The sequence below is a fragment of the Triturus cristatus genome, chromosome 2_1, assembly GCF_964204655.1.
Source record: "Triturus cristatus chromosome 2_1, aTriCri1.1, whole genome shotgun sequence".
Lineage (NCBI taxonomy): Eukaryota > Metazoa > Chordata > Amphibia > Caudata > Salamandridae > Triturus > Triturus cristatus.
In genome coordinates this window covers 608,416,006-608,435,429 of record NC_140581.1, presented here as the reverse complement: position 1 = coordinate 608,435,429, position 19,424 = coordinate 608,416,006, and the positions used below count along the sequence as shown (strand labels likewise).

Here is a 19,424-nt window from a genome sequence, read left to right as displayed (position 1 = left end):
AGATATCCAGAGTTGGTAAGAGATCTGCTGTATTACCAAAAGAAGGGTCTCTATCAGGAAGAAAGTGCTTCTAGGGTTAGAATGCTCCCACTGGGCTTCTTCTATCGAGACTCATTGTATGCCCAGAACAGGGAAGATCCGAGGCAATTAAGGACAAGGAGAATAGGGGGAAGGATTTAGCTCTGTTGCTTAATCGATATGCCCCCCTACAAAGTGTCTCTGACTTAAGTGACCTAGATTGACTAATAGGGTGGCCACTTATAGATCAAGGGGATGCCCAGGAGGATGCGCATCATGCTACTGTTATTGGAAGACTAGGTGGGGAACCAACCACCATGATAACTCAGCCTCCAATACAGCTATCTCCCAGTAAGACTAACAATGGGTCTAGCCCCTCTAGAGGAGTGGTACCCCAAATGGGACTTACTGTCTCAAGGCCCAAACCTTCATTTAAAGAAGGACAAGGAACCCTTAAAATAATCTGCTGGAATATAGTGGGCTTGTCTAGCAAGCTAAAAAATCAGGATTGGCTAGATTATATATGGAGTTTTAACATCATTTGCATACAGGAATCATGGGAGGTAGATTCTTCCAATCTAGCAATGGAAGGGTATAAAATGTACTTTGTACCTGCACGAAGATCTTCGGCAGGGCGAGCAAAAGGGGGTCTTATCACTTATGTGGATCTGAGGATAAGGGGAAGATGGGAGAATTTAGCCTGGGACTCTGTCTGCATTCAAGACATACAGCTTATAACTAGGGTCTAACATTGATTTTTATTAATTTTTATAACGCCATTAATGGAGGACAGACATTGGCCAACCTGGTAGAACTGGATTACAGGCTGACAGGAATAGAACTGAATGGGGCAAGTAGAGCGCAGTTGGTGGTGATGGGTGACTTCAATTGCCACCTGTGCAACCATCTACTTAATAGCAAGGGGGAGCGGGCCTCATGTCTAAGGGAAGCAGGACTACATATGGAACATACCAGGGAGGGACTGGAGATAAGTAAGATGCTGGGCACCCATGCCCTGACTCATACTTTGGATTTGATAAGAGAAGTTGGGCAGCCGGGCATTGCCCCAACCTTTAAAGGGAAGGGAAGGGGCTCTATTATTGACTTTATCTTCGTACCCACCACTCTATTAAGCTGGATATTGAGTTTTATTGTTGAGCCAAGTATTTTTAGTGACCACAACCCGCTGGTCCTGATTTTACAGGACCCTGATCCAGTTAAGCACCCCCCCTCTAAACAGACTAGAGGCACCTTTAAAACCACGGATCAGGGAAGAAGATTAAGATGGGCAAATATCAAGTGTGATGAATTCTACAAGGCCCTAATGACAGAGGAAAATCAACAGATATGGAAGTGCCTAGACCCTGCCATTTTGGGGGTGGGTTTAATTACCGCATTTGAGGGAGTTGCCCATTGCATAGATGGGCTGCTTAGAAGTAGAGGCAGAAAAGAAGTAGAAGTTACTCCTAGGTGGTTTAACCAGCAATGCTCTAGTGCCCTGAGAGATCTGAAAATAGCACTAAAGATCGTCCCCAAAGACAACAACAGGGTGCCTACTTGTAGGGGGAGATACAAACAGGCTCTGAAACAACGTAAAACCTCATTGCAGAATGAGGCATGGGAAAATCTGAGAGTAGCAGCAGAAGCTAGGGACATGACTGCTTTTTGGAAAAGTGTGAATGAACCACTTTTCCAAGACAAGAACAAACTTAAGCCAGTCTGTCATGTCCTCCCGGAAACCTGGGTGGAGCATTTTGAAGGTCTTTACAATCACGAAAGCCAAAGCACTCCTCTCTCATCTGATGGGGCAGGAGATGGTGTAGCTTTGGAAACCCTTTCACCTTAAGTGAGATAAAGGCAGGAATTGAGGGACTGACCCGTAATAAGGCCCCAGGCCCAGATGGGAACCCCCGGATCTCCTGATTTCTCAGGTAGATTTGTGGGCGCCCATCCTGGCAAGAGTAATTAATACAGCAGTAGAGGTAGGCATGCCTCCTTCATGGTCCACTGCGATAATTGTCCCAATATTTAAAAAGGGCAATAAAGATAACCCACAATGCTACAGACCCATTTCCCTCATAGATGTCCCAGTGAAAGTCATGGGGAGAGCAATACTAAACCGCCTAATGGAATGGGAGGATGAGCATGACATTATCTCGGACATCCAGTACGGCTTTAGGCCGGGCTGCTCAACAACTGATCAATGCCTCAATCTTTATCTCCTGGCTGCCAAGTACACCGTCGCTAGCAAAGAGATGGTGTACCTGGCATTCATGGACTTGACAGCGGCTTTTGACCGGGTTAATCGCACGAAATTGTGGGCGCTATTGGGGGATATGGGTGTGGATCCAGGTTTGGTTAACAGCCTATGCACTTTTCATCAGTATACTTCAGCCCGGGTCCGGTACAAAGAGGAGGGTGACACCACGGATCCTTTTCCCTGTTCTAGGGGTGTCAGACAGGGCTACATTCTGGCACATTTCCTATTTACATTATATCTCAACGGCTTAGATAAGGCCCTGGAGGTATTAGGGGCGGACGCCCCGAGGATAGGTAACAGAGAAATACCGGTCCTGCTTTATGCGGACGACGCGGTGCTTTTGTCACGCACCGCGCGGGGCCTTCAGCATTTGATTGATGGTTTTGTTACCTTTATGGAGAACCTGGAGCTGTCCGCTAACCTCTCCAAATCTTACATTATGGAGATGGGAAAGAGGCCAGGCAGGAAATGTATTTTTAGGATTGGCTCCCACCCCCTAGAAAAAGTGCAGGCATTTTCTTATTTGGGAATTGTGTTTGAGATCCGTAATAGGTTCAATAAATTGTTAGATGAGAAATGCAGTTCCCTTACCAGCTCTTCTAGGGCAACCATGAAATTCGCACACAGGCTGGGACGATGGGCTCCAGAACAAATTGTTAATTTGTATAGGGCCATTAGTAAGGCAAAAATCTTATATGGCAGTGAGGTATGGGGATTTATTGATCCCAAAAGGATACAGGCTGAAGAAAATAGGTTCCTGCGTAGATTACTTAGAGTTCCACAGAGTATCCCATCCTACTCAATTCATGAAGAGCTAGGTCTCTCTTTCATCAGAGACGAGATCCAACTAAAGCCTCTATCCTGTTGGATAAACATATGGACTAACCCCGAAGCTACCTTAGGCAGGCAGATCCTAACGGATTGCATTAACAGGGAGCATGGGCATAACATTCCCTGGTTGGAATTTGTAAAGGAAACTCTCTCTGGTCTGGGTTTTGCTAATTAATAACCCAAACTTGCTGGCAGAACGGGACAAGGAGTTTATTAAGTTGGCATTTGAAAAGCAGAGGGCGTCTGCCAGGGAAGATATTGAAATGGTTAAACCAACCGTGAGAGCACATCTGCTTGCCAAATCTAGTCCAGAACTGGAACCATACCTGGCGCATATTTAAAACGCCCAAGACAGATTCCTGCTGACTAGATTCAGGATGAACCTATTGCATCACACACTGGGGAGCCCATCTGGGTTTTTATCATCGATTGAGTTGAGGGGCCCTTGCGGCTGTGACTATAAGTCTCCGCAGGATACGCTTCATTTTGTTTTATTGTGCCCCTTTTATGCTCATCCCAGGACGTTGTTTTTAAAGAATATTCTAAAGTCCTTAAGGTTCAAACAAGCAAGGGTGGCGTTGCTATTTTTAAAATTGTCTGAGGAGCCCCTCACCCTTTTTTGTACTGTAATTTTTTCAAGGAAGGATGGCCGCTAGATTAAGAAAAACGATAGACTCCGGTTGCTGATTTGGGACACGAAATTTCTCTCCCGTCTCTCGTGCCGTCTTACACATGATCTTACACTGATCTTTTATCTCAGATAATTCTCTTAAAAACTGAATTGCTAGTCTATTCTACCTGTATTTCATGATGTTTTGTATTTTTACAGGTTATATACTGTTTTTAAATTATTTAAAATAATGGTAGAATGTTTACTGTCTGTGTTCTAAATATTTGTTTGACACTCTTATGGTATTGATGGATACCGAATAAAGTAAGTAAATGAATCAATCAATCAAGCTCAAATGGGCTTCAAAATCTCCCTCTTACCAAGTTCAAAATGTTCGCAAGTATGGTACATTGGACCATGGTAGGCAGGAGGAATTGGGGTAGGGACATGGACTTGGATAACAGAGGACAGGAGGGACATGGAGAGGTGCACCAAACTGACCCTACAGGGCAGGCATCAGGGTTTGCAGCAGCACAATACACCACACAGGGCATGCGGGCCGGGAGTGCAGCACAACAATCAATAGAAAGTAATAGGGAGAGGACAGGACGATGCACATGGACAACAGAAAACAGAGGGGAAAGAGGCAATGGTAGCTAGCTGACCATAATGGACAGACAGGAGAGAAAGCTGCAGCATAACAGACCATAAAGGGCAGGAGGGACGGATCAGGGGCATAACAATGGAACAGACAAGCCAGGAGGGAGGGAATAGGGCTCTGCACATGGAAACAGAGGGCTGGGGGCAAGGGGGCAGGGCAGGAGCAGCAAGATGACCATGGAGGTCAGGCAGGATGGGCACTAGAAACAAGACATACCATGGAGAGCAACAGTGAGACTATGATGGCATACACACAGACCATGGAGGGAAGGTGGGAGGGGGTCAGGGGCAGCTAGCTGACCACACAGGAAAGGTGGGAGGGGCCATGGCTGCACAGAAGACCATGCATGGCAAGCGTGAGGGTTAGTGGCAGCACAATGGCTATGATGGGCAAGAAGGAGGGTGCAGGGGCATGCACAAAGGACCATGGAGGATAGAAGGGAGGGTCAGGACCTGGGCACAGACAAGAGAGTTCAGGGGAAGGGGCCTCACAACAGACCGCGCGGGGCAGGCAGGAGGAGCAGTTGCAGTACAACAGACCAGGGAGGGCAGAAGGGTGTGGCAGTAAAATGGACCATGGAGGACAGGAGGAAGGGGATAGGGGCATGGCAGGTGGACAGGCTGGGTGGAGGTGGCAGGGACAGGTTACAGTCATCTGACAATGCTAGGCAGGTGGGAGGGGAGTGGCAGCTCAACAGAACACTCAGAGTAGATAGGAGTGGCAGGTCCATGGAACATGGTGGGCAAAAAGGATGGAGCAGGGGCATGCACAAAGACATCGGAGGGCAGGGGGAAGGAGAGTAGGTGCAGCAAGCTAAGCACAGAGGCTAAGCAGGAGGTCAATGATGGGCCATAGAACTGGGCAATGGAGGACAGGAGGAGTGGACTGGTACATCATGCTAAATGCAGGGCAGTGGCAGCACATCAGACCATGCATGGCAGGAGGAAGGAGGCTAGTCCATGGATTCAGACAACAGAGGATAGGGAGGAGGTGGATGGGGCAGCAAGCTAACTGTTCAGAGAAGGTGGGTATTAGGAATTTTATTGTTTTTAAAATGTGTGTCTGTGCGAACTACTTAAAATATGAACAAGTATGCAGCATAATCTCACTTTTATTCAGGAAGAAGAGGACGTTTGTGACTGTGACTCCGGGCTCACTTGGCAGAAACAACCCCTGACCCTCCAACCTCCATCGCAAAATGTAATGCCTATGAAATGGGTAGGTGGACGCAGTGTTATATAGAACATGGTCCTGAGAGCACGATTGAAAATGAAAACTAGATATAGTATATGGTATAAACTATGCACCAAAAAGTGTGAAATAAGATGAACCGGGCGTGAAATATAATATGCAATACATTGTGCGCAATGACAGATTCCTTGGAGAGCGCGAGATAGCACAGGCACTAGCACGTGCTATGCGATAAGCGCCTTGGAGTGTAATATGCACAGGGCAGTGTTGTGTAACCTAACTAGTCTCTAAAGTTGTAATATATAATATGTGCTGGGGAGTGTAACGTTGCATATGCACTGTGACAAAGATATAAATCCCAGATTGTAATATGTATGGCATAGCGCTGTGCGTTATAACATAGGCATCGAGGGAGGCACGTTAGATGGGGCAATATAACCTATGCGAAGGCAAGTGTAGCATGACATATTTACGGGGTGGTGTTACAGTGCACATGGGCTAGAGAGTGTCATAGCATACGCACTAGCTGGTGGAATACAACACAGAGGTGTGTGGCACTCGGCGGGCACTGGTGGGTGTAACACAGCATTGGGCTCAGCCAGAAGCACGCTGTGACTCTCAAGTGAGGTTTGTCTCCTTTCCAGAGATTAAAATAAAAAGTATTACACATCCGGCGGAGGATGTGTGTTTTATTAACCGTGAGGGGGGTTTCTTGCATAGTTTGGTCAAATTTTTGTCGAATCCCCTTTGAATGGCTTGGTGTACGTGTGTATTAAATGTGCCCGTCAATAGCTACCCATGTTTTTATAAATAAACGACAAGGGTGTCTACTTGGAGAGTACCTACCGGCAGGGGTGCCGGGAATAGGCAAGGTAGGGCGTCAGACACGTCATAGCTTCACTGGCGGTGAAATACATTCCACATGGATTCATTGTATGCATAGTCGCCTTTTAATGAATATCACGCAAATTGATCCAGCATGTCCTAGGGGTTTCTATAAATATATATTTTAAAAAAATAATAAAAAACAAATGCCGGCCCCGGGGGATGGGGTCCTCAGTGCCATAAGTGGCCTGAGGAGGGGGGCAACACAGCCCCCCTCCTAAAGATTTTTTTTTTAAAAAAAGGCCATGACATGGGGGTTGGGGTCCCCGGGGCCGATTAAGGCCTTGGGAGGGACAAAATAATTTTTTTCAACAAAAAAAATTAGGGTGCAGGCCCTGGGGGATGGGGTCCCCAGAGCCAATAAATCAGAAAAAGAAGGGGGGCCAAACAGCCCTCCTTCTTAAAAAAAATAAATAAATGAAAGACCGGCTTCACGCCGGAGGCCATGCCCCCTCCTTGCAGCACTCTGCAAACGCGCCCCCTGGCCAGTTGTAAGTTGGGGAATTAATTCCCCTTCAATACTGAGGGTCCCTGAGGGCCAACTAGCCCAACAGGTATCTCCAGTATGCGCCAGGGAGCTACGTTGCAGACAGGTGTTCTGAGGCCACACCCCTTTTTACACCTCTATGCAACGCAGCTCTGTGGCGCTTACTGGAGGTACCTAGTGGGCTAGTTTGACCCTAGGGACCCTTAGGATTCAAGGGGACATAATCTCTCAACTTAGAGCTACAGGGCACATTTACACAGTGGTGAAGGGAGGGGACGGGGCCTGAGGTGACGTGTGCAAACACGCCCTGTGGCGCATTTTAAGTTAGGGAAATAATTCCCTTTCAATCCTGAGGGACCCTGGGGGCCAACTAGCCCACCAGGTGCTTCCAGTAAGCGCCACTGCTCTGCGTTGCAGAGAGGTGGTGCAGGCCGTGCCCCTTTTTACACCTCTCTGCAATGGCGCTTACTGGGCGTACCTAGTGGGCTATTTTGCCCCTAGGGACCCTCAGGATTCAAGGGGACTTAATCTCCCAACTTAAAAAACGGCCACAGGGCATGTATACACAGTGGGGAAGGGAGGGGACGGGGCCTGAGGTGACGTGTGCAAACACGCCCTATGGCGCGTTTTAAGTTGGGGAAATAATTCCCCTTAAATCCTGAGGGTCCCTGGGGGCTAACTAGCCCACCAGGTGTTTCCAGTAAGCGCCACTGAGCTGCGTTGCAGAGAAGTGGTCAAGGCCGTGACACTTTCTACACCTCTCTGCAGCGCAGCTCTGTGGCGCTTACTGGAGGTACCTAGTGGGCTAGTTGGACCCTAGGGACCCTCAGAATTCAAATGAACTTAATCTCCCAACTAAAAACGGCCACAGGGCGTATTTACACAGTGGCGAAGGGAGGGGACGGGGCCTGAGTTAACGTGTGCAAACACGCCCTGTGGCGCGTTTTAAGTTGGGGAAATAATTCCCCTTCAATCCTGAGGGCCCCTGGAGGCTAACTAGCCCACCAGGTGCTTCCAGTAAGCGCCACTGAGCTGCGTTGCAGAGAGGTGGTCCAGGCCGTGCCACTTTTTACATCTCTCTGCAACGCAGCTCAGTGGCGCTTGCTGGAGGTACCTAGTGGTCTAGTTGGACCCTAGGGACCCTCAGGATTCAAGGGGACTTAATCTCCCAACTTAAAATGGCCACAGGGCATGTTTACACAGTGGGGAAGGGAGGGGACGGGGCCTGAGGTGACGTGTGCAAACACGCCCTGTGGCGCGTTTTAAGAGGTAGTTTTAATCCCCTGCCCTATTATATACTAGGGGCTTACAGAGGAGGTCATGCTACTCACAGGGGGACCCCAACGCATAGTGTTCCCTAGTGTATGTAGGTGTTTTCACTGTATTCTGAGTGTCTTTTAACATAGCACTGGCTCTAGGATTGGTTAGTCAGACTCAGTTACCACCAGTATCCGTCTGAAAAAGTTGAGGGTACAGGATGATTTTGCAACAAGGCTTCTTTCTGCTCTTCTGTTTGTTCTTTCTGCACATTATCCTTCTTCCTGCACTTTTCTTCATCTTTGAGGACTTCTGTTGCTTCTTTCTGCATTTCTTTTTTTTCTTTCTGTGCGTTTTTACTTCTTTCTTCACATGTCCTATCTCTGTAGGCATAGTAAGAAATTAGCATTTAAAAAACCTTTGAAATCCACTGAAAAAACCATAGGTTTCAGGCACATTAGAGTTAGGAATTAGCATTTAAAAAACTTAGACATTCACTGAAAAAACCATAGGTTTCAGGAGTGTTATAGTTAGCAGGACTTTTCACTCGTACAAAACCATTGAAATTCCCCCGTTATAGTTAGTTCAGCTAACTATAACTTGCGCGCCCGCAATGCACTGCTGATGACGTCACATATTACATCACTCATGACATGGTCAGTGACATCACTCATGACATCACTGATGACATCTCAAATGACATCACTGATGACATCATCCTTGTGATAGAGTGGCAGACCTCCTCTCCCCCTAATATAACCTTTGATACACACATTCAAAAAATAGAAACTAAAACAATGGACATACCAATACCAGTTACAACAACCTATTCAGTAATTCTAAGATCCACATACACATCCACTCATTCACCAACAGTCCTATACAGTCACTCATACATGTACTCACTCATCATATGTACTCATACACCTATACATCCTGTTACACAACGCCACTCATCCATAGAGTTACTCACACACATAGTCACTCATGCTAATAAAGAATCAAACATCCATTTACTTGCATATACAGTTATACACACACCACCACACTTACTTCTACAGAAACTTACACATACTTAGTCTTTTAAACAATCACTTATAGAAACACATACTTATTTATACAGGAACTCTTTCAATCTCTCACTCTCACATATACTCACTTATATACACCAATAGTCACATATACTAGTTTAAAACATATGTAGTTACTCATAAAGACACTATTGAGACAGTCATTCACTCGCTAACACACCCACGCACACACTCATCCACCCATACAGTCCTGCACACATGCTGTCTTCGACACATACAAACAGTGAGTCACTCATTCATGCATGTATGCATTACGTAATACCCCCCACCGAATCATACAGACACTCAGACACTCATACTGATACTCAAAAAACCAACTAATAACATATATAGACACTCATGTAGATACTCACCAACCCATGCAGCCACTTCTACACAAAGTGAGAGACTGATACAGATATTTACATATGTAAACATCACTCACTAAACCATGTATACACTAAGATACACTTAATCACACAGGGAAAGCGTGGTTTTAGAAGAGCAGACCCCTGCGGCAGAGTGTCCTGTATCCTTGGAGACAGGGGCCCAGTTTGGGCTAATAGAGGTTCTCTCTGCGATCAATATGATCGCTCCGGGGAAGGCTGCTGGACCTGACGGTCTCTCTGGCGACCTTCTGCTCCATGAAAAAGATCTTTGGGCAGAGTTCATCCTCCGGACTCTAAATAAACTAGCTTCAGGATACCCAGTCCCGGATTCATGGAAAGGGGCGGAGGGGGTGGCCATCTATAAGAAATGGGATAGGGAGGACCCTGCCAACTACAGACCAATTAGTTTGATCGACGTGATACAAAAAGTTGTTGGCAGAGTCCTCCTGACCAGGATCAAGGCTTGGGTAGATGAGGAGGGTATTTTGAGTCATTTTCAAGCAGGATTTAGGGAGGGAGTAAGAACTATTGACAAGGTCTTCAGATTCTGTACAATACACTGGAAATCTGTTATTATTGAAAAAGGCAGCCTTTATTTGGCGTTCATTGATTTAAAAACGGCCTTTGACCTGGTCCCACGATCAAAACTGTGGCAGGTGCTCTGTGATCTGGGCATCCCTCCTCTAATCCTGGACCTCCTCAAATGCCTTCATGAAGGCAATTTCGCAAAAGTTAGGTGGGGACATCAGGGACAGCTCACAGAGAGGATAGCTGTTGAGAAACGGGTCCGCCAGGGTTGTGTGTTAGCCCTGACCCTGTTCTCTCTTTTCATAAATGGGGTGGCAGACCATTTGAGAGACGACATGGCCGATGCCCCAACCCTGTGCGGGGAAAAAACACCTACCCTGCTCTTTGCTGATTACACTCTGTTGATTTCAAAAAGCCCTATGAGCTTACAAAGATTGTTGTCCCGTTTCTCCCAGTTTTGTGACATCAGGGGCTTGAAAATAAATACAACAAAACAAAAACCAAGCTGATGACGCTGTCACCCTCAAAAAGCTTTAGGAATAACATCAAGTTAAACAACACTACACTAGAGCAAGTGGATGCTTTGGATTACCTAGGAGTGAGGGTCAATAATAAGCTTAAATGGGCTCCCCACTTGTCCAAAATGCTCCTTGTCCATAAAAGAGCTTCAGGGGCAATAGCGAAACATCAGAGGCTCTCATATAGCAGGCCAATAGTTGCGGCAGTCAAGGTCTATGAGGGGAAGGCCATGTCAGTGGCTCTCTACGGGGCGGAATTGTGGGGATTCGAAAATCTAACAGAGCTGCTTAAATCCGAGAATAATTTCTTTAGGGACCTAGTCTCGCTCCCTCTGTCTACCCCGCTAGTTCCGCTTCGCAGTGATCTGGGTAGACATAACATCAGCAATGTTACTAGGTTGCGCCCTATATTATATTGGACAAGGCTTAGAAGGTCCCCTGAACTTCATCATTATGCTTCTGCCCTGGACGAGCTGTTAAAACTTGGAGCAGAGCACAAGATTCCTTGGGTATGGAATCTGAAAAAACAGTTGCAGATGATAGGCCTGGAAGAGGCTTGGGAGAGTCAGTTTCCCCCACCCAAATCAACGATAAAAAAGATCTATTGGGAATGGGTCACGACCAATACTCTAAGAAATCAGAGGGGTGTCCTAACTGGGAATTTTTTAGACGTGAAACCCGCTCCCAGTATGGAACCCCTTATGGACCTGATTGAATCTCCTGGAGATAGGTTACTATACCTAAAAATGAGATATGGTACCCTCCCACTTCATGAGTTTCAGTCTGGTTGGAGTAAGGTAACTGAGACACCCAAAGGCTGCCCAGGCTGTGCTTCGCCCACAGAATCCATTGGCCATTTTATGTTTGCTTATCAGGCGTACAGGCAGCCAAGATCAAGATGGCTCAAACCGGTTTGCAATAATCTGGGCACTAGGTCGTCCAGGATGGCGCTGCGTATCCTGACCTATGAAACATCAGTCCCCAGTGTCATCTGTGGGACTGCCAAATACCTGGGCTGGGCCTGGAAGATAAGACGCAAGCTCCTTAAGGCGTATCAACCACAAGTGTAATCATCCACCTTCCTGACCCTGCACGAACACTATTGCTTATCTACACCATGCAATGGAGGAGTGGGAAAATGTTGTAAATATATACATATATATATATAATATATCTTTTTTTTATTATTTTATCTGTACAAAGAATGAAGCCATTGTTATAGTGGGTTTTAAATTGTTTTTATGCACTGTACTACACTTTTATGATATCTTTTTATATCGAATAAAGTTACTACAACAACAGATACACTTAATCAGTCATTTATACAATCAATTTTTCAAAAATAATCATCCATTTAGACACTTATATACCCATTTATTCTTCCATCGACCTTGAGATATACATATATAAAACATATGTAATTTTCAGAAAAACTTACATTCACTGGTTGATGTCATCAGTGATGTAATCAGTGATGTCATTTGAGAGGTCATCAGTGATGTCATGAGTGATGTCACTGACCATGTCATGAGTGATATAATATGTGACGCCATCAGCAGTGCATTGCGGGCGCGCGAGTTATAGCTAGCTGAACTAACTATAACGGGGGAATTTCAATGGTTTTGTACGAGTGAAAAGTTCAGCTAACTATAACGCCCCTGAAACCTATGGTTTTTCAGTGAATTTCTAAGTTTTTTAAATGCTAATTCCTAGCTATAACGTGCCTGAAACCTATGTTTTTTTCTGTGAATTTATATATATTTACAACATATAGTCAGTTTCACAAGCACCCAAATGCAGCGCGCACTCCCAGTTAGCTCTCTCCAAGTAAGGGAAGATACAGGTGCAACCAGCGTCAGCAGAGCCTGACACGTTTCGGGCATGCGCCCTTCCTCAAAGGCTTTTCTGCTACTGAATGACTGCCACCATTAAGATTACCAGTGTTTGTCCCTTCTTTATTTCATTCAAGATCAAACAATCACAGCTGGGTAAGTTCCAAGGAATTCTGGGACTGGTAGTCTTTTCAAATACATCCCAAGTGGGCTGAAGGCAGTCAATTCAATAAAATGTCTATTCATCGCGGGTGTACCTGCACACTTCCTCCCCGTTCAAATCTTGAGCCGGACTGATCTATTCCGCCGATAATCACACCAGCAGTGGAACCGCTAAGTAACGCGGCAGTGCGCCCCCCGGCTGGGTCGGCCGTAATATAGTCAGTTTCACAAGCACCCAAATGCAGCGCGCACAGGGGCGTAACACAAGCCCCCGCAGCCCCCACGGTGCGGGGGGGCCCCCAAGCTCCAGGGGGCCCCCTCAGCACAGTGCTCGGGTCGGCCAGAGAGGTCCAAATCGGCGGCGGTTTCCAGGGGGTGGGCGGAGGGGTTATGCCCTTCCAATTAATTCATACGCGATGTGGATGGTAATTATAAAAGCAACAATTACCATCCAATTTTAAATTATATAAAAAGAGTTGCTGAACGTCAGGCTAAGTCGTCACAGCGTGACGTTTTGGAAAGGGAGGGGTTGCAGCATTTGGAAAATGGCCTGACGTCAGAGCGGTCATGTGCTCTAAACAGTTACACGGCGCATGCTTATGTGCCTCGTGTATTCTGTTTAGAGCTGTAACTGAGAGGCGATTTCAGGAGTTGCAGCTGGGCCTCATCATTGAAAGGAAACACCGTGGACTGTTGACACGCTTTGCGAGAATGCGCAAATTTGTACTTTACCTGAGGGAGCTGTAACAGGAACATAAGACCTGACTGGAATATTTGACCTGCGCAAGGGTTGATGCTGCAAAATTATCTGTGTAAATCCTGGAGTGAGTGGCAATCCAGAAAAGAATTCTCCAGGGAGGCCTTCCTCATGTGAGTTCGCCAAAGTTCAGTGTGGTGCAGTGGTGAAAGTGGGAGGGCGCGGCCATTTAAGTTTGCAATTGAAATTGAACACAGTATTTGTGACGTTTGTGAATCCGTAGACATTATCTGAAAGCATTCAACCCAGTAATGTAATACCGAGCAGTTTCAGGTGTACTACTAACATGGCTGTTAAAAACTTAAAGACAAGGGTATTACAAATCATTCTGGAAGGAGCTGTACACTATTTGAACTCCGAAAGATCCGTTGCCTTTCACAGCGGCAAACACTGTCAGTATGTGTAACAGTGTGTGTCACATGTGACGACGTGAATACAGTTCCTTCAAATTTGAACTGGTACTTTTGTGCGCCAACTCCCCTTTTTACATAAAATACACACTCGCTGTGCTTATGTTTCTGTATGTCAGCCTTTTGGATTATATCGCCTTGAAACGCTCTCGGCTAGGTTTAGAAAGTTGGAACAATGAACCGCTTGAAGGCATGCTTCCATTGTATATTCAGACTAAATCAATAAAGTTGATTTGGCTATTCGGTATAAATATTGGTGCCCTGGAACCCAAATATGTGTGTGAGCGCGCGCGCCCAGTTTCCTGGCACAGTTTAGAGCCTTGTCCTGTTTCATGCGCCTGCAATCCATAAAGTTGATTAATTGAACGCCACTTTTATCACCATTTTATTTGTCATGTTCCTGCTCTACACCGGAGGGGCGACGCTCCTCCACTCTCATGGGAGCACCGCCCCTGCCTTGCGTAATTGAGGCAGGTGCCTGCAGTCAAGTACACTGGACTCCAAAAAAAGAAAGAATCCTGGAATGATAGTAAATAATCATTGATATAAATTAGCATTGGTATGGGTTCAATCTCATTTGTAGTACAGTGATAGGATTTAACCTCATTGATGACAACTGCGTGATTGGGTGATCCGTGTTTGAGGATTGAGTATTATTGGTGGCATAATGTGAGTTTAATTTTCATTGGTGGTCCAGTGTGAGTATGTACTCCAATGGCGGAGAATTATGAGGATACCTCAATATGTTTACTGTAGTGAGAAAATTGCTGCCTATTGTTTTCAAAAGTGTGAAGACTGCTGGATAATTTCAGAACAATACGAGAATTTCTGCATACATTTAATACATTATGAGACCCCTGCATGCAGTGAGCTCAGAGTGAGAGAAAAAAGCAGGCGCTTAGGCTAGTTTGAGGATTCCTGAATAGCATTACTGCTGTGTGCAGACCAATGTATTATTTTGGGGATGTATGCCTGTTCTATTTGGTGAAATGCAAAAAACATCAATAAGGGGAGTTCAGTGTGACCACACAGCTTGTGGCACCAGCGATATTGCACATGAAGTACCCTTGATAGCTCTGCTACTGGCTACTCCTACATAATGTCTCTCTGCATGGGGTCTCCTGCAGGGTCATATTGGGACAGAAAATAGGCCTGGCTCAAAATTAAAAGTGGTCCCTTTAATCGAGTCAGATAGCTAAAAAGTGTTCCACACTCACAAATTGGGGCAGTTTTGAACTGGTAAAGACAAGCTGTATAGGTGTTTTGCAAAGTATGGGAGACTACATGCATTGGTGATAGCTTCAGGCAATGTTTGTGGTAATAGAGTAATTAATAATAAAATCAGGCCCACCAGACCATAAAACAAGCTCACAAACAGCATAAAAGTCTGCGAAAATACACTGACATTTCGGACCAGCCCTTCGGACACTGCCCGATTGCCCAACAGGCCAGTTCGACTCTGGCCTCCTGCATTACTTTAGTGCTGGGTGAGAACTTGTGCACCACTTTGGCACTGGGGGCGTTTTGCCCATTTGTGCGGGGGAAAAAACCAAATCACGAGCAGCTCCTTTTCGGGCGTTTATTGGCCCGTTGTGCACATTTTTACAAGCTGGGGCGGCGCCTCAGCAGTATCGGAATCAACACGACACTAAATCATCATTGGCAGCCAGCCCTGAGGAGCGCACTGTGCAGCATAACTAAGCCTTGATTGGCCAGTATAGTAAGTGCTACTGCACTGCACTGCACGCACCACCTAAGAATATTTTAAAAGTGTACATTCATGTTTGGGTCCCAGGGCCGTCAATCTGGTAGCGCGAAAGCGCTACCAATGACGGCCCTGCAAACATGTATAATGAAGAGCCAGCCCATGGCAGACTTGTAAAGCTGTCCTGTTATTTAGCGCATTGCACGCACCAACGCACATGGTGATGTGCATGAATGCATCCAGTGAGTAACTACTTCAACAGGCCAACACAAGTTGTTGACTCGAACCGACTCCCAGTTGGACCTCGGGCGCCTGGCTGAGGGCAGGTCGTGTGAGAGTAATACTTTTACTTTCGACTCTCCTTGTGGTGCATGCAGATCGTTGGGAGATTCAAGCAACAGCAAGTACGTTTTTCCACTAGTTTATATACAGTTTTTTGGAGGTGGGACTTCTGAAAAGATAAAATGCGTGTCACTCTGGGGGTGAGGTTAGGGAAAGGAGGACACAGCACCCAATAGAAGTGCTTTCTGCATCATGTGTAGAGAGAGCGTGTGTTGCAGGCTCTGGCCTTGCCCTTGGACACGGGGTCAAAGCTTGACAGTGACAGGGGAAGTGTTTTAAATGGGCCTGCACATGTAAATATTCTTCTCTTTGGTAATGGAACATTATTTTGCAGTTATGTAGCAGTGTAGCTGTGTTCAAAGCACTAGTTCCTTGTATATTGAGCAGTTTTGGGCAACAAACAAAGTGTCAAGTTAACTCTGCTGATTAATTTACCTGCAGGAGAGATGAGAGTTTCGTCTAGTGGCAGTTTTCCTTTGTGTAAGGGAGCCCAGAGGGTTAATATTGTAGCTGCCACGTATTCGCATTGCTGATGTGACATTCCATGTTTGCAGTGACTTATGAGTGACGTTCCACAGCAAAATGTAACACTTCAAATACATTTTATACTGTGTTAAAATAATGAGTTGCATTTTCACTGTGCTTTAAGTCATAGGCTTGGACATCGTAGCACTATAAATACAGAAGTCGTTAACCACCACTGCTTACCTCCCTGCCAGCTAAAAATCTGTTCCTTACTGTCTGGTTACACTCATCAGCAGTGACGGAATTAATGTATAAGATTTCATAATGCAAACAAATGCATTTCCTACTGACTACTTTAATTTGGATTTATCTTTAAACTTTATTTTGAATGCTGTTACCTGAAGATGAAGACAAACTAGTGACTGAATAAACATTTATTTTGTCCTCCAACCTTCTTCCCTCTCATCCAGCCTGGTACTGCTCCAACTGCAGCACTCAAGTTAGTCTAGTGATGAGGTGCACTGGACTCACCTGTAGTATCCTGAAGGTGCTGCCGGGCAAAGCCTGCAGAGTGCGTGGTGAAACCCAGTGTGGTGAACCGGTCTGCAGACATTGCTGAGGTTACCTACAGGCCCAAGGCCTGCTAGACAAGGCTGCTCTTTGACCTTCTTAGTCACTGTCACTTGCTGTTACACTAGGTACTCCTAAGTGCTTGTTAGCAGTCCCCCCTTTAAACTGCGCCTGCCACCACTCACTGGACGGTCTACAGGGACCCCTTCGTGATCAAAGGCCAGGCGCTGGTGATGGATAAGTTGCTTGCTATCTTTAGGCAAACTGTCCATAGGGCAGAATCGGGGATGTGCACAGCAGGAAAATCCCCCCACACTGTTCCAGTGCCAGCTGCCTGCCAGCAGCACAATCATAGAGAGCGCGCTGTGAGAGTCTCACAATGCTGTTTGCATGGTGAGCATGGTAACAGCAAAACAAACCAAAATTCAGCCACTGGCTGGGATTATCGGTGCAGGCTTTCTGTTAATGGTACAGAAGTGCCGGATTCTGGCTGTGTTTATGTTCTGCAGTGATACCAGACGACCAGGTGGAGGGCCGGGCCTGGTGCAAATGTATTTAAGCTGCAGGGCAGAATTATATGTGTGTTTTTAGAGAAGTGTTAACACTATAGGTCACAACACTGCTCCCTAACAGCCAAAGCGTAGTCGGTTATAAGCTCCTAATTGCGACGCTGGACAGCCAGTAGCGCAGCAGGTGCTGGCAGTGGCTGCTTTTATCATAATATGAAGCGACGTGTTGTGATTCTTCCAGGAGCTACAGTATGCATGACTAACACATTTTAGTGCGGTGATGCGGAAATCAGTACTAAAATGCCTTAGTCCAACCCCTGATGCGTTGTACTTGGCAGGACTATAATACGCCTGCTGCAAAGGACCTGTGCCATTCATATCAAAGAATAATATTTTATGGGCACAGCTCAGTGGGTTACTGCTTTTTTCACAGAGATTCTGTTGTTACTGTGTACTTCATAAGTTACATTCGTGATCTAGAACAGTGAGCTATAAACTGCTATCTAAGAGCTGCATGGTACATGTTAGAAAGTGATATTTTTTCCCAGTCTTTCTATTTTGATGTTGCTAAGAAAGGTTTGTTTGGGTAGAAATACATTCTTATTTAAGTCGACCGTAAACACTGTTATGTTCTGAGTCCTGAGTTTGTCCTTCTCCAGACCAAGCACCCAAAAAGTGCCTACCAGGATTATGAATCTTACACCTTTTGGTCTTCTTTGCCTCCTGTAACATTTTCTATGCATTAATTCACAAATGTATGATTCATTGTGTCTGGATGTGTGATTTTGAAAATGTGGAAAGTTTTGCTTTAGGAGCAGGGATTAATGAAGTGCTTTTTAAATGCGGACTGTAGCATCTGCAGTTGTAAAGCAAGCATTCAAGCCTTTGGCCATTCTGGCTGTTAGATAAGATGTTTGTTACTGATGAGGTATGTTTCACACAAGATGCCCTATTAGGCACATTATGTCATACCACCTTCAATTCTGATCTGCTTTCGAGGCACCATGTTTGTTGAGACTGAGTGTGGTGGGGCAGCACATGCAAAGAAGGTGGGACTGTGTCTGACAAAGGGTAGGGTGTTGAAAATGCACTTGAGAAAGTTAATTATCATGCAATTTTAGTGTCAGTAAATAGTCATGGTGAAAGACTTTGAAGTGTAGGGGATGCAGTAATAAGAATAAGTAACTCTCCCATTTGGCCCATGTACATTTTAACTGGAGGGAGTGGGCCTCTAATCTCAGCTTGCCAAACAAGTTGTTCTGAAGTTTCTTTAGTGCCAAGGTGGTTTCTTTATATGTGCAGCATTGCATGGTGTTAATCCTGCGAGATCCATGAAATGCATTAAATGCCCTGTTTGAGGAGCTACATGACAGAGTTTCAACATTTCAGCATTTCGACTTCACTAAAATAGGTAACAGTCTGCTTTTGCAACGTTTGTTCATCAATGCCAGGTTCAGGTTTGGATTTGTAGTGAACAAAGTAACAGGTCCTAATGGGGACCGATCTTCAAAATCTGTAGTTACTAAACGAATTGATAAATGATAGCGTCTAATTGTGAAATTAAAGACTAACTCAGTTACTAAAATGGCACCCTCGTTTACAGTTTGTATAAAACATTATACAATTACGTTTCGAATAACTTTAAAACGTGTGCTTTTGAATTATATGAATTTAAAGGGGCATTTTAGTAATGTAATTATAATTTTAGTTTTTCCCGATTTAGTACATATTCATAACAAATAATTAGGGTATACAAGGTATGTGTGCATTTCTATACCTTAGGAATTGTCAAGTACAACAGAGATGGATTCATTTTGAAAACTGTAGAGAAAATGGTCTTATGTGAAAAGTATAACTACGTTTTCGGAACATGGTTTATTGACGAGTTCAACATTTGACACTAAAAACTGTGGAAATAATCCTTTTCTATAACTATTTGGCCCATCTCAAATCAAGTGATCATACAG

At 45.3% G+C, this 19,424-nt stretch overlaps 1 long non-coding RNA gene across 1 annotated transcript in view; it reads left to right on the top strand.

Moving 5' to 3' along the window:
• Positions 1 to 13,342: 13,342 nt before the first annotated feature.
• Positions 13,343 to 19,424, top strand: part of LOC146865678 (uncharacterized) — a 389,403-nt gene continuing 383,321 nt past the window's right edge. Inside the window, exon 1 of the long non-coding RNA XR_014976675.1 lies at positions 13,343 to 13,569. This is a non-coding gene — a long non-coding RNA (uncharacterized LOC146865678). The remainder of the gene's footprint in view (positions 13,570 to 19,424) is intronic.